This window comes from Anas acuta, chromosome 1, assembly GCF_963932015.1.
Source record: "Anas acuta chromosome 1, bAnaAcu1.1, whole genome shotgun sequence".
NCBI lineage: Eukaryota > Metazoa > Chordata > Aves > Anseriformes > Anatidae > Anas > Anas acuta.
The window spans coordinates 196,563,435-196,575,347 of NC_088979.1; the positions used below are offsets into that span (position 1 = coordinate 196,563,435).

The window sequence follows — 11,913 nt, forward strand, 5'->3', positions numbered from 1 at the left end:
TAAGACTATAATTATGGTTTGAAATACCCAAACTCCTCTTCAGAAAGACAGTTCAGAAAGATAGTTGGGAATGACCTTGGCCCCTACACACCTTGCAGGAAACTATGACCACTGCTTTTCTGAATCAGGCCTGTAGTAAGCTAAATGAGATGAATAAAGGCAGGTGAAAGTCACATCAGCTATACTAATGAGAGCTTGAAAAACTCCATTAAAATATTTCACATTATAGTAAATCACATACTAATGGTTAGCAGCAAAATCAAATCACTCTAGCTATTACACAGATCAGCAAGTCAAGTAGTAAAAAAGAGAAAGTGGCATGCTAAAATCCTTGCAAAAGTTGTACTCTGCATCTTCATGACCTCTGCAAGAGCCACAGATGCAGGGCTGAGCTGCTGCTTTCTCTGCGAAGTGCTCTCTGCTGATGGTCAGATTGCCCTATTGATCTCTATTGTTCTCGGACAAGTTTTGCCATTTCAAACCAAAGGTGTTTTGTTTGTTTGTTTGTATTAAAGGAAACATAGGTGTCTGTTTTAGGATTCTTCAGTACAGTCCTTTCTGGTAGCAACAACTTTCGTTTTGTAATATTCGCTGCAAAACAAGAAGCTTTACCCCCCTCTGTGTTATTGCACAAAGCAAAAGAGGAGTTGTCTGTGCCAAAGAGGAATAATCTCATTCCACCGAGCACCCCAGGCCAGCCAGGTGCTCTGCTGCTTCAAGTGATAGACACATCCAGCAGAGTCGCGCTCATGGCAGAGCTGGTGGACTCCACGGGGAAGAAGAGATTTTGCCACCCTTCCAGCAAGCAACAGTTTGGCTGATGCACATGAGCCACCTATCCCCACCCTGCCCTTTGCATCGTCCCCAGAAACCTACACGAAGCAGAAGCGTGCCGGTGCTGCGGGACCCAACCCTCTCCCTCCCTCCGCACCGCACCCAGACCTGCAGCCTTCAACCCCCGCTCCCCAAAACTGCAACCTCCTCGCCCCGACCCCAAAACTCCATTTCTGCTTGCTCTCCCGGGGCAGAGCCGGGGGATGCCCCGCATCCCTGCTGCGCCTCCCAGCTGCTGAATGACAGCCGGGCAGGTGGCCCCCAGTGGAGGGGAACGAGCACGGATCTGTGTGTGTGGGGAGAGGGACCCCATGCACTTTCCCTCCCCCCCACCCCCCTCACCCCTTTCCTCGGAGGCAAAGCGCGGCGCAAAGTGGCGGGGGTCCCGCGGGGGCCGCCTGGTACCTGCCGGGGAGCCGGAGCGGCTGCGAGGTGCGGGGTGAGCCCGGTGCGGGGCCGGGGCCGGTGGCTGGGTTTTGGGAGGCGTTGCGAGAAAGTCGAGCTCCTCCCCGGCGGCGCCGGCGGCGACGGAGGGTCTCGCTCCTTCTGCGCCGAGTGTCAGACTTTCCCCTGGCTTCCCTTCCTCCATCCCCGCCACCCCTTTCCACTCCCTCGCACGCACATGCACACCCCTCCAGCAAATGGGCTGCTTGGCGTGCGTGTGTGTGTGTGTGGCTGTGTGTGCGTGTGGGTGTGTGTCAGCCAACCCAGCCTCACACCCACTGCTGCTGCTCCCGGAGCCGGGCACAGCCCCGGTCACCGGGAGGTATTCGGGGAGGCATTTTGCTCCGTGAAAAGCAGCTCAGCGCACCCACGGACACGGCAGCAGCATGCCCACTGCGCTGAGATCGGGCACACGAGGCCCCTGCACTCGTGGCACTTTCCTCTGGTCCACAGACCTTGCCTGCTCTTGCAGGATCCCCTGTGTGTTTGCAACAGGAGCATCTCTCCCTAATATTACATGCGCCCTGCACAGGTGCTGGTCCAGATTACAAAGTCTAAAGCAGCCTCAGGTCCTCACCTTTTTCGCATGGCACGTTGCTGCCAGGGAAAGTGACTCGGTGGTAGACTGGGCGTTAAAAAAAAAAAAAAAAAAAAGGCAAGCTTGCCACACTCTCTGATAAGGAGAAAAGAGCTGGGCAGTGGCCCAGTGCTAGGGTTTGGTGCACGTTTATGGGAAGCCCGTGTGCAAAGCTGCCAGGGATACATTTGCTTTCGCATTTATTTTTGTTTGCCCATGGAATGTGCTACATCAGTGGTTCTCCAGCTTTCGCATGCTGCACACCACTTCCTAAGAGAGAAATTCTCTCCTGGACTAACCCACTCCCACACCAAACCCTTCTCCCCAACACATTTCCTTCTGTGGCTGCCCAAGGAAGAGCCTTTCTGCCCACAGGCTGAGAGCCATTCAACACATGGCACAGATAGTATCAGACCCTTCCAGACATGACACACTGCGGCTCTGTCAAAAACTGCATTTCCTTTAGTGAAGAGCTCAGATTGAAAGTCTTCAGCTGGTGACTCAGTTGCAGAACAGACCCCAACTGTTGCTCCCATGAAATAACAGCAGAATCAAAGAAGTCCAGAGGAATATATTGGAGTTTCCACCGCATTACCCATGGCATCAGGACTTCATCCTCACCTACTATTCATGTCAGATGGGTGGTCTCGGTGTAGTGTAGAATCTAAATATCTTTTTTAAAAAATCATCAAAAGCTGGTTTTACGTGTTTTTATCTATTTTTTTTTTTAACAGTTTGTTACTACAGTACCAACCTGTTGTTTTTGTAAGTTCTGTACACAGAGATACACAGACTCTGCTTGTCTACATGTGCCTCATATGCCCACAAAATAAATGGAGCAATTCAAAGACAGGTTGTTCCATAGCTGCCTTTGATTACTGCTGTTTTAAGGCCTCCAAAAGGGAGGCCTGATTCAATTCCTGTTTTTCCCATTTCATTACATTGTCATCAACAAAACTTTCCACAGGTTTAATCCCTAGATTTGATAAAATTATCATTGTGATAGGTAGGATGCAGTTCAGAGCAGAGTTTGTTTTAAATTCCTATGGAATAATTATTGCATTTCACCTTGTTTCTAGATCCTGACTGACTATCACAGGCACTTTTTTATTAACTTCTTTTTTACACCAAAGGAGTTCGGCAAAGACAAAATGAGAAGCAGGTTGATGGAAAGAAAATCCCTGTTGATTTTTGTAGCATTCAATAAACAACATAATTGAACTTTGATGTGTTCTGAAAGCATAAATCCTGGTTAAAAAAACAAAAAAAAAAAGGTATGAAATATACTGCTTGCTTCATATACTGGAGATATTTCAGACTCAAGTGAAAAAGAAATCAGTGTGAATGTCCCCTTCACTCATTTGTTGAAGGTGTTTGCAGTTTCTCTGAAGTGTAAAAGAAAATTTTTTGGAAATAGTTTTATTTTAAGAGCTGCTTTTCCTTCTTGCAGATCATAAAAACACATATTCTTAGTGGAATAAATAGCAGAAAATTCATCGTTCAAGAGTTATACAAAAGAATTTGGGAAATAATTAAGCTCTTAATTTATTGAAACGGAAGAAACCAAGAAAAAGATGCCCTCTTGTGGCTGTTTGCTGAATGAAAACGGAAAGAAAAATGTGCAGAGAGCACGACATGAGCATGCCTTTTTATTCTATTATTAAGGCTGTACAACAAGGTTACACAAAGTCATACCATGGACACAGGCTGAGGAGACATTCACCATCTGAACAATGTCATTTTAAATGATTAGTTAATACAGTTCTTGGCATTGCATTTTAAATCACTATTCAGAAAATCCTAATATAGGTAAGTACAGCAATATTGGGAAACTCTCTGAGTGACCTTTTTGACCAGGGCTGTATCTGCCCCTTACAGGGTGTTAGAAGTGCCCTGAAAGTTATAGGAATTTCTGCCAAATTTACCAAAATTAGCTAAAGTTTTTATAGGAAGAGAAAAGTTCTTTACAATATTTTGAAGATGTGAAGATTATAATGATGGCAATGATGTTTACATTATTTGTCCTACCAAAGGGACAATTGGGTGGAAGATGTGTTCAACAGGTTCTTACAAATGTGAAATTGAAAACTGTGTTTTCTCTCTCACTTTCTTTTTCTCTTTCTTTCATAGCTATTTGAGGCTCCCCTAAGACCAAATTCCACACCCAGTGCCCTGGGCAACTGTTCAGATTTCCTGTAAGGCTGAGTGGCTCATAAAAGAGCAGAAGTTGAACATCAGATATCTCCCTTTTCCTTCTCTCATTGAACAGTAGTACAAACATGAATTAAGAGACCAAATGGATATTTAGAAAATAATTAAATTTAGGAAGAGTGGTAAGTTGTTTTTGTTAATTTCTATTCCCTTCTTTTTCTGCTTGATCATAAGTTTGAACACTGTCCAGTTACTGTAATGTCAAACTGGCATATTGCAGAGAAAACAGTTTTCATCTAAGAAAATTGCCAAAGCAGATACATGGTCTCCTAGTAAAGGCTTCAGGAGAAACGTGACACAGCATGCTGCCACACTGTAGGCATTTATTGTTATGCTGGGTGCTGTACGCCTGCAAACAGTGATAGGAATTTCTGTAGCACTGCACAATGCTTTAAATTATTATTGCTTACATTTGTTAAATTTGATTAAAAAAAAAAAAAAAAAAAAACGCTAAATTGCATTTAGTGAATCTCTTCTGATTGAACTTCTATGCATTTGGTGTCTTTGAGGTCCTTCATGGGAAGATCCTGTCACTCATGTCCAAATATATACATTTGGAAGTTGTGATCTTCTGAAAGTCTTCATTCTCTACTAACAAGACCAAGAAATAGGCTGTTCATTTAAAAACCTGGATGTCCTGAAAGTATTCTCAGATCAAGATGCATAGATGGAAATACAAAATATGGAACATCTTTACCTGGCATGTATAATAAAGTCAGTGGGAAAAAAAGAAAAAGTAAAAGAAAAAAAAAAAAAAAGGACCTGATGTATTTATCAGGTGGATTATGAACTGGTGTGGTAAAGGAGGTGCTTCATATGCCAGCCAGCTCCACCTGCAAGCAGAGAATACTGTAGAAAGATGGAGTGGGTGGTCAATCAGATGAGGGCAGAAACCACTTCTTCCACTCAACTTCAGGCACCCATATTTGTTACTCAGCCACCAAATGTCTCCTTGGGGAGGACTAGGTCACTAAGCACCTACATCAGGAGTAGGCATTTGGGCAAGCTGGGTCCTCCACTTACAATACAGTCGAATTCAGACTTCAGCATTGTCCAAAAATCTGTATCAATGTTTTCTGAAGACACCAGGCATATTACCACTGACAATAATGTATCTTCTGCTGATTGATGGAGGGGGCTATGTAACGGATATATATATATATATATATATATATATATATATATATATATATATATATTATATAGAATAGAGTTATTAAAGAGAGGTATTAAATAGAGTTATTAAAAGACAGATGTTTAAAAAAGTTGTTAAGAAACCAAATGGTATTATAAAGGCACTGAACTGCCACCTTGCAGTCCACCAGAAGGTAAAGGCTTTTCTCATTTTCTTTCTGTATTTCAGAATTTTGCCTTGCAAAGTAGGAACAGACAGAGTTTGCACATTGATTTGTGCTGCTTCAGTTAGGCTCACTGGGGGTTCCAGAGCAACACAAGGCACTTGTCCCGCTCCACTTTCTTTGTTTTGTTTGTTTTTATTTTATTTTGTTTTGTTTTGTTTCTACCCAATCATCCCAAGTTCTGCCTTATTTAAAGCATTGAGAACAAGATGCAGTCAAAGCAGAGGTCAAGACTCTTTCAGGTTTGTGAAAAAGCTCAGCAAGCAGTGAAGATTCTCTCAGGAGAAATTCTACTGCAGGTTAGAGTGGATAAAAGAGGGCTTCTCTGGATTCTACTGATCTCAAATAAGAGCAGGTTTCACTTAGTTCATTGCTATAAAATGTAAAAGATAATCCTGATTCCCTGAGTTGTTGTACCAAAAAAAAAAAAAAAAAAAAAAGAGAGAGAGAGACAAAAGGAAACTGTTATAAAAGGTGTGAAAGGTGCATAGAAAAGTTTAAGATGTTACATAAAATCAGACAAAAGCTTCCTGAAATGATTAGGTAAGAGTAGAACATCCAGATTTGTCTTGCTGCCAAATTCCTGGATAATTCAAACCTTAATCATCTGATCTTAAATTACAGAACATGTTCAAACTCCATTGGAGTTCACTACATTTAACTTAGCCCAGCATGTTACAGACCTAGGTAGAAATTAAATAACATACATAGGTACTTTCTTGCCACTGTTTAGTCCCTGTCTTCTAAAGATCTGTAACCATCTAGTGAAGCACCTACAATTTCCACTGACTTCAGTCTAAACTTTGCTGCACAGCTCATGTGGGATCTGGACCAAACATGGTGAAAAGAATATAAACTTTTCTACAGATCATGGTTTCTATAAAATAAATACTATGACTAGAAAAAAGATTACTCTATTTCCATGTGTCCTGGTTTGGAAAGGAAAGCAACTGCTGAGGTCCTGCAGTGCTATGTATTTTATGAGTCAGACAAGAAATTCATTTCCATTAAAAATTAACTGAAGCTCATTTTCCCACTTTATAAAAATTGTATTTCTCTTATATTTCTAAGGATAGGCATTTCTACCTCCTGCCTCGACTTCCAATGAAACCAGTGGTTGAAGCAATTGCTTTAAGGCCTTATCCTGCTTTAATTGAATGGCAAAAACTGCCCTATAGATTTATTGGTTTCAGCAGCAAGCAGGGGAGTGTAGGAATATAAATTCAGCTCTGAGCTGTGTCCAGAGAACTCCAGTTCCCCTCAGCAGTGTAGCAATAATAAAATATCCTCTCATTTTAATAAAACATGAGTGCTATTACAAGAAAAGATTCCATGTATTTTCTTATCTCAGAACACAGTATATCTAGTTCTGTTTATCCTTAGAATGAACAAATCTTTGTGAATGCCTGAAAGTCACTTTTTTCTACTGAAAATATGTACTTGTGGTTAACAGAAGACAAACATCCAAGCAATGGTTCTATAGATAGAAATGTTCTTTCTGGCTCTAAAACATAGCTTTATCCCAAACACACCCTATTTGTTATTTATTATTGGATATTTTTTTCCTACTCATTTTAGAGCAAACTTTAACTCCAGGTGATCACATCACAAGCAAAATAGTGTTAAATGAAACCACATGCCTTAATGACTCACAGTGTACATTACATGGACTCATGTTCATTGTCCTCAATAAATACTATTTGGATTGTATTAAAGTATTTTCTTCCTTAAACTGTGATCATTAAATTTGTTATAACTTCAGCAGTGAGAACAGACTGTCGTTAACAGTTTAAAATAATATGCTACTGGCCAAGTCAGTATAAACTTCATCTGAAATATGAGAGTTATTAGCACTTTCAGAAGGATGAAAACAGTAATATGGTATAGTGTGTTTGTTTACATGTTCCCTCTGTTCTGTGTTAATATTCTGTTTAAATCATTTGTGATGTACCTGTGCAAGAGTTTTGAAGGAAAATGGCTCTGAATTTGAAGATCACCTCATCATTTCTAATGGAGACAGGCTCATATTCATAGAAGCTGTGGATCAGGGGGACCCTAAATGTTTAAGTATGTGTTTCTCTGTATAAGCAAATTAGCATAGCCAAAAGAGGTTAGTGAGGCATCTAAACCCAGTGAATGGAAACCAAATCCCAAAAGTTTAGCAAAATCCCTGCAGCACATCATCATATTCTCAGTATCACAAAAATCTGCAATAAACTACATTTTGAATTAGAAATGTATTTTGTGGGTAATTCTTGGGAAAATACCAGTACAATATTCTCATATTTTTTCTTGCTTCACAATTCAATACCGCTTTTTATGAGAGAATACCTCAATTTTTCCCACATTATCAGGTGAGAAGATAATGTGGGCAACCCCTCATTCCTTTGTCATGGTTTTGGTCCACGTGATGTAGTGAGTCTTTCTCACATAATACTCCCATTTGCATCAAGGCTGCATCCAAGTTTGGTTGTACAGCATCTGTATGTACTTTAAACTGCTACCTTTCTATCCAAAGAAAGTATCAGTTGTTACTAATGTATATACCACTGTATATACTGTGCCAAGTGTTGCACCGATTGCTTCTCTACACAAGCATATCAGTTGACCGGTGTATGGATCCCAGGCAAAAAAAAATATTCATTCAAATTTGAAAATAAATTTATTTCCTAGAATCTAGGTTTCAAAGCATGTAGGCTCATTATCCAGAAAATAGAAGGAAATTATTATCTCTAAGCAATGATTCATAAAAAAAAAAAAAAAGTACTTCAGAGGAGACAAGGAACACAACTTCCTCCTTGTGCTTTCTTTCTGTATCTCTTCATTGACTGCAGAGGGAGCCTACATGTCTACTTCTAAATGTCTACAGTTAAGTGAGTGAAACCCACCCTGAAGTAGTGCAGCTGAAGCCAACATAATTACATACAAAGTGTTTTCAGGATCAAGTCCAGAGGTTATTGAGGACTCTGTTATGAAAGGTGCTATTCATTTCAGCATTATAACCTAGAAACAGAGTGACCACATTTTGGTGTTCCTTGTTGAACAAAATTACCTTCAGAGTCTAACAGGAATATATTTTACTCAAACTAAACAAACAGATTTTTAATTAATTTTGTTTATTTCTCCTTTCAGGAGAAATAATTTATTCACTTTTATACTAGGTTTAATCCAGTTTATATCAGCAATATTTCTTCATGTGGTTATGCCTGGCTGCCATTCAGTCTTCAGGGCTATGGCTCAAAAATAATAATAATTAAAACAAAACAAAACAAAACAAAACAACAACAACAAAACCAATGAATAATAAGTTTAGCATCATTGAAACCATGTGCATCTATAAAAATGCTTATATATTCAGTGGCTTATCAGCTGAGAATACTGTAACTTAAACTGAAATGTGGAGGATACCAGAGCATTTAAGAGTCAGCATTTGATATTGTGGTTTGGGTGGTTTGTGGTTCTCTTCTTGCCTATCAGTTTGATATGAGGTGAAATTAGTTGGTTTGGCTTAGCTAACTGTAATTTACTATCTTTCAAACTTTCACCTTTCAATAAATAGGGGCTTTTTGCCCTGGATTGCAATGAGAACAGAACCTGAAGCTATAGAAAAGAAGCTACAGTGTGTAAATACTTTTGAAAATAGACCTGCACAAACTGCATTTATGGGTGGAAGTGACTGCATCTACCAAGTCAATGCATAGTTCCAGGTTCTTTCTGTTCACAAAGAAACACTAGTAAAAATAATAGAAATGGAAAACTGTGCCTTAGATTAAAAGAAAGACTAGAATTTTTACAAATTGGGTACTTCTCATTAGTTTAGTTCAGTGTGAAAAAAAAGTAAATCTACAGTTTTATTTTTTTCTGCAGTTTATTATTGATTAAATTCACAGTAGAGAAAAGGATGGAAATGAAACCTAACTACTACTTTCTCTTACCGATACTATATAGAATCATTTCCATGATTTAGTATTATTTTTTAATTATAGCAATCTAAACTACTCAGCACTTACACATTAGTGTCAGTCAGATAAGACTTAGTTTACACAGTGAAAGAAGGCCAAAATTGGTTTGATTACTTATCTGTGACTTGACTCAGGAATTTCAGCTGGTGATCTGAGTCTAACCTTCAATCCCTGGCTGACCTAGAGTCTATTCATGAGGAAGAATGTCAGTTCTGAGCTAAACAACTGGAAGAAAGAGGAATCCAGTGGTCCCTGGAGAAATGGTTCCAATGGTTAATAACTATAATCATTATCAAGATGACTGATTTTTAAAGTAGTGTTAAAGCAAACCCTGTTGTAGCAATATGCTTCATCATCCCAATTTTTGGAAAGTGAAGGAACAACAGCAAATTATTTTGGCATCCTTTCGTAAATGTGAAGGCCTTTGGTACATGAGACGCTGTAGACAATTTACCAGACGTGAATGTAGTGTTGGCAAAACCAAGAAACAGAGCAGATACAGACGTTGGGAAACTCAAGGTTATGTCTAAGCAGAACTGAAAATACTTGGTAATTTCTGCATTTACTTTGGACCATTTAAGTCTATCCTATACTTGGATGTCAAAGGGATCAATGAACTACATTCCTGCTTGTGAACTTATTTTTTAAGACAAAAAAAAAAAAAAAAAAAAAAGATTTCAGGTCTGGGGTTCAATAGAAAATAAAACACGAATTTAAAGAATGATCGAAACATATGAAGTGATTGTTCATAACAGAAGCATCTGTAAGATCATAAGAAGCTCTAATATACATGTATATCCAAGCTGTTACTTGTGTGACTGAGGGATAAAGACTGATTCAGCTTCCTACATTCTTCCACTATGTGTATTGTAGCAGTGAGGACTGTTGCCAGATTCATTTTATATTAAATCAATCCTTTTCCTGAGTAGACTTAAATATATATATAATAACAATAATTAATATATATATATTATGATTAAATAAGACATTTTAAAACATACAGATGAAACGTTTTATTTCCTCACTTCCTATTCCTGTTACAGTTACCTTTTTTTCTTCTCGTCTTTTCTTTGGGATATTCCTTGGTGGTTCAGAATAGTCAACCATGCAATTGTGAGACAAAAGTAATGCATTATGTGTCTTCTAGTCACCTGAGACTCCATATCAGTCAAACAAGGGAAATAGACATCTCCAAAGAGCATGATTCTGTTCTAGAGAAGTGAGATGATTTCTTCTTTGGAGGAGCCCCATGAAGGCAGCCGAGTAGGTAACTAGTTCATACTCAGAAATTTTATCTTCAGATATGTAAAATCTTGTGAGATGACTGTTACCCATAACTAACCCACAGGTGACCTCTTAATGCATGCTGCCAGGCTTCCTATCATTTTTGGTGGTCAGTTGCTAGCTCCTGATTAAGGTCAGGTGTAGCCAAGAAAAATAATTACTTTTCCTGTGCCTTTGTATAGCATCTCATAAATGGATTACCTCTTTCTGAAGTATTTCATTATGGTACCAATATTTATGTTTTACATACATATGAGTAAAAACAGATTGAACCAGCAACTGCTTTGAAGAACAGGAAATTTTCACCTGCATATTTTACTGGCATGAGAAAGTTTAAAAGCAGTGTGTGGCTTTGCTGACTAATGCTGGATTTAATTCTTTCATTTACATAAATTAAGGAATACATATTTTTATTTAAGTTGTACACTGATATATATGTAGCTCTGGAGATCACTGAGGAATGAAGTTGAATGAGTTCATGAAGTTAAATTATATAGTGCTAACTCAAGCAGAAATTCTTTTGCATATGTTTCTATAACTTAAATCATGAAGGTAATCTATCTAAGTTATCAAGAACTTTCTTCTTGCTTTAACTTGTGAATGTAATCCCTGTCTTCTGCTGTCAATGGTAAAAGCTTCCCTTCAAATTCAATAGTCAGACTTCAACAAGGCTCTAAATTCTGTCAGTCTCAAATAACAATACAGATACCCATTCAGCACAAATTTCACAAACCATAGGCTCATATATTTATTGTCAATGAATAAACCCAATGTAGCAACACACTTCAAAAACTGTAGGAAATTTGATGGCAAAATCAGAGATCGTACTGCTTCAGGAATGTTTACAGACTTTAGTTTCTGTTGCAGTACTAAATGCTCAGGTTCGCCCCAATGTTATTTGTTTTTATTTTCTACAGGGTGAATTTTAATACATTTTCTTGGCCTGTGCATCCTGTTTGGAATTTCAAATCTTTGATATTTTTATTCATCCCTTACACATAACATCATTCATCTGCCTGGTTTTATAAGATGTTGGCTGTCTGAAAGCACAAAAGCTGTTTCTTTTGGCAACATGGTTTAGGAGCTAAGTTTCAAAAAAAAGGACCATAGCTAAGGAATACACATGTTGTATACATGTAATGTAGTATTTTAAGTTTCTAAAAAATCCAGCAAATTTATATTGCAGGTGCAAGATTTCAAAACTAATGGTTCTTTCAATTCAGCCTACAGACATAACCATATC

The 11,913-nt window shown here is 38.7% G+C and overlaps 1 protein-coding gene across 1 annotated transcript in view; it reads right to left on the bottom strand.

Moving 5' to 3' along the window:
- The window catches only part of SEMA3D (semaphorin 3D), a 143,403-nt gene extending 141,894 nt beyond the window's left edge, over nt 1-1,509 (bottom strand). The window contains 1 exon segment of the mRNA XM_068669963.1: nt 1,240-1,509. The gene's annotated coding sequence lies outside the window, so the exon portion shown is untranslated.
- Between the last annotated feature and the right edge of the window lie 10,404 nt (nt 1,510-11,913).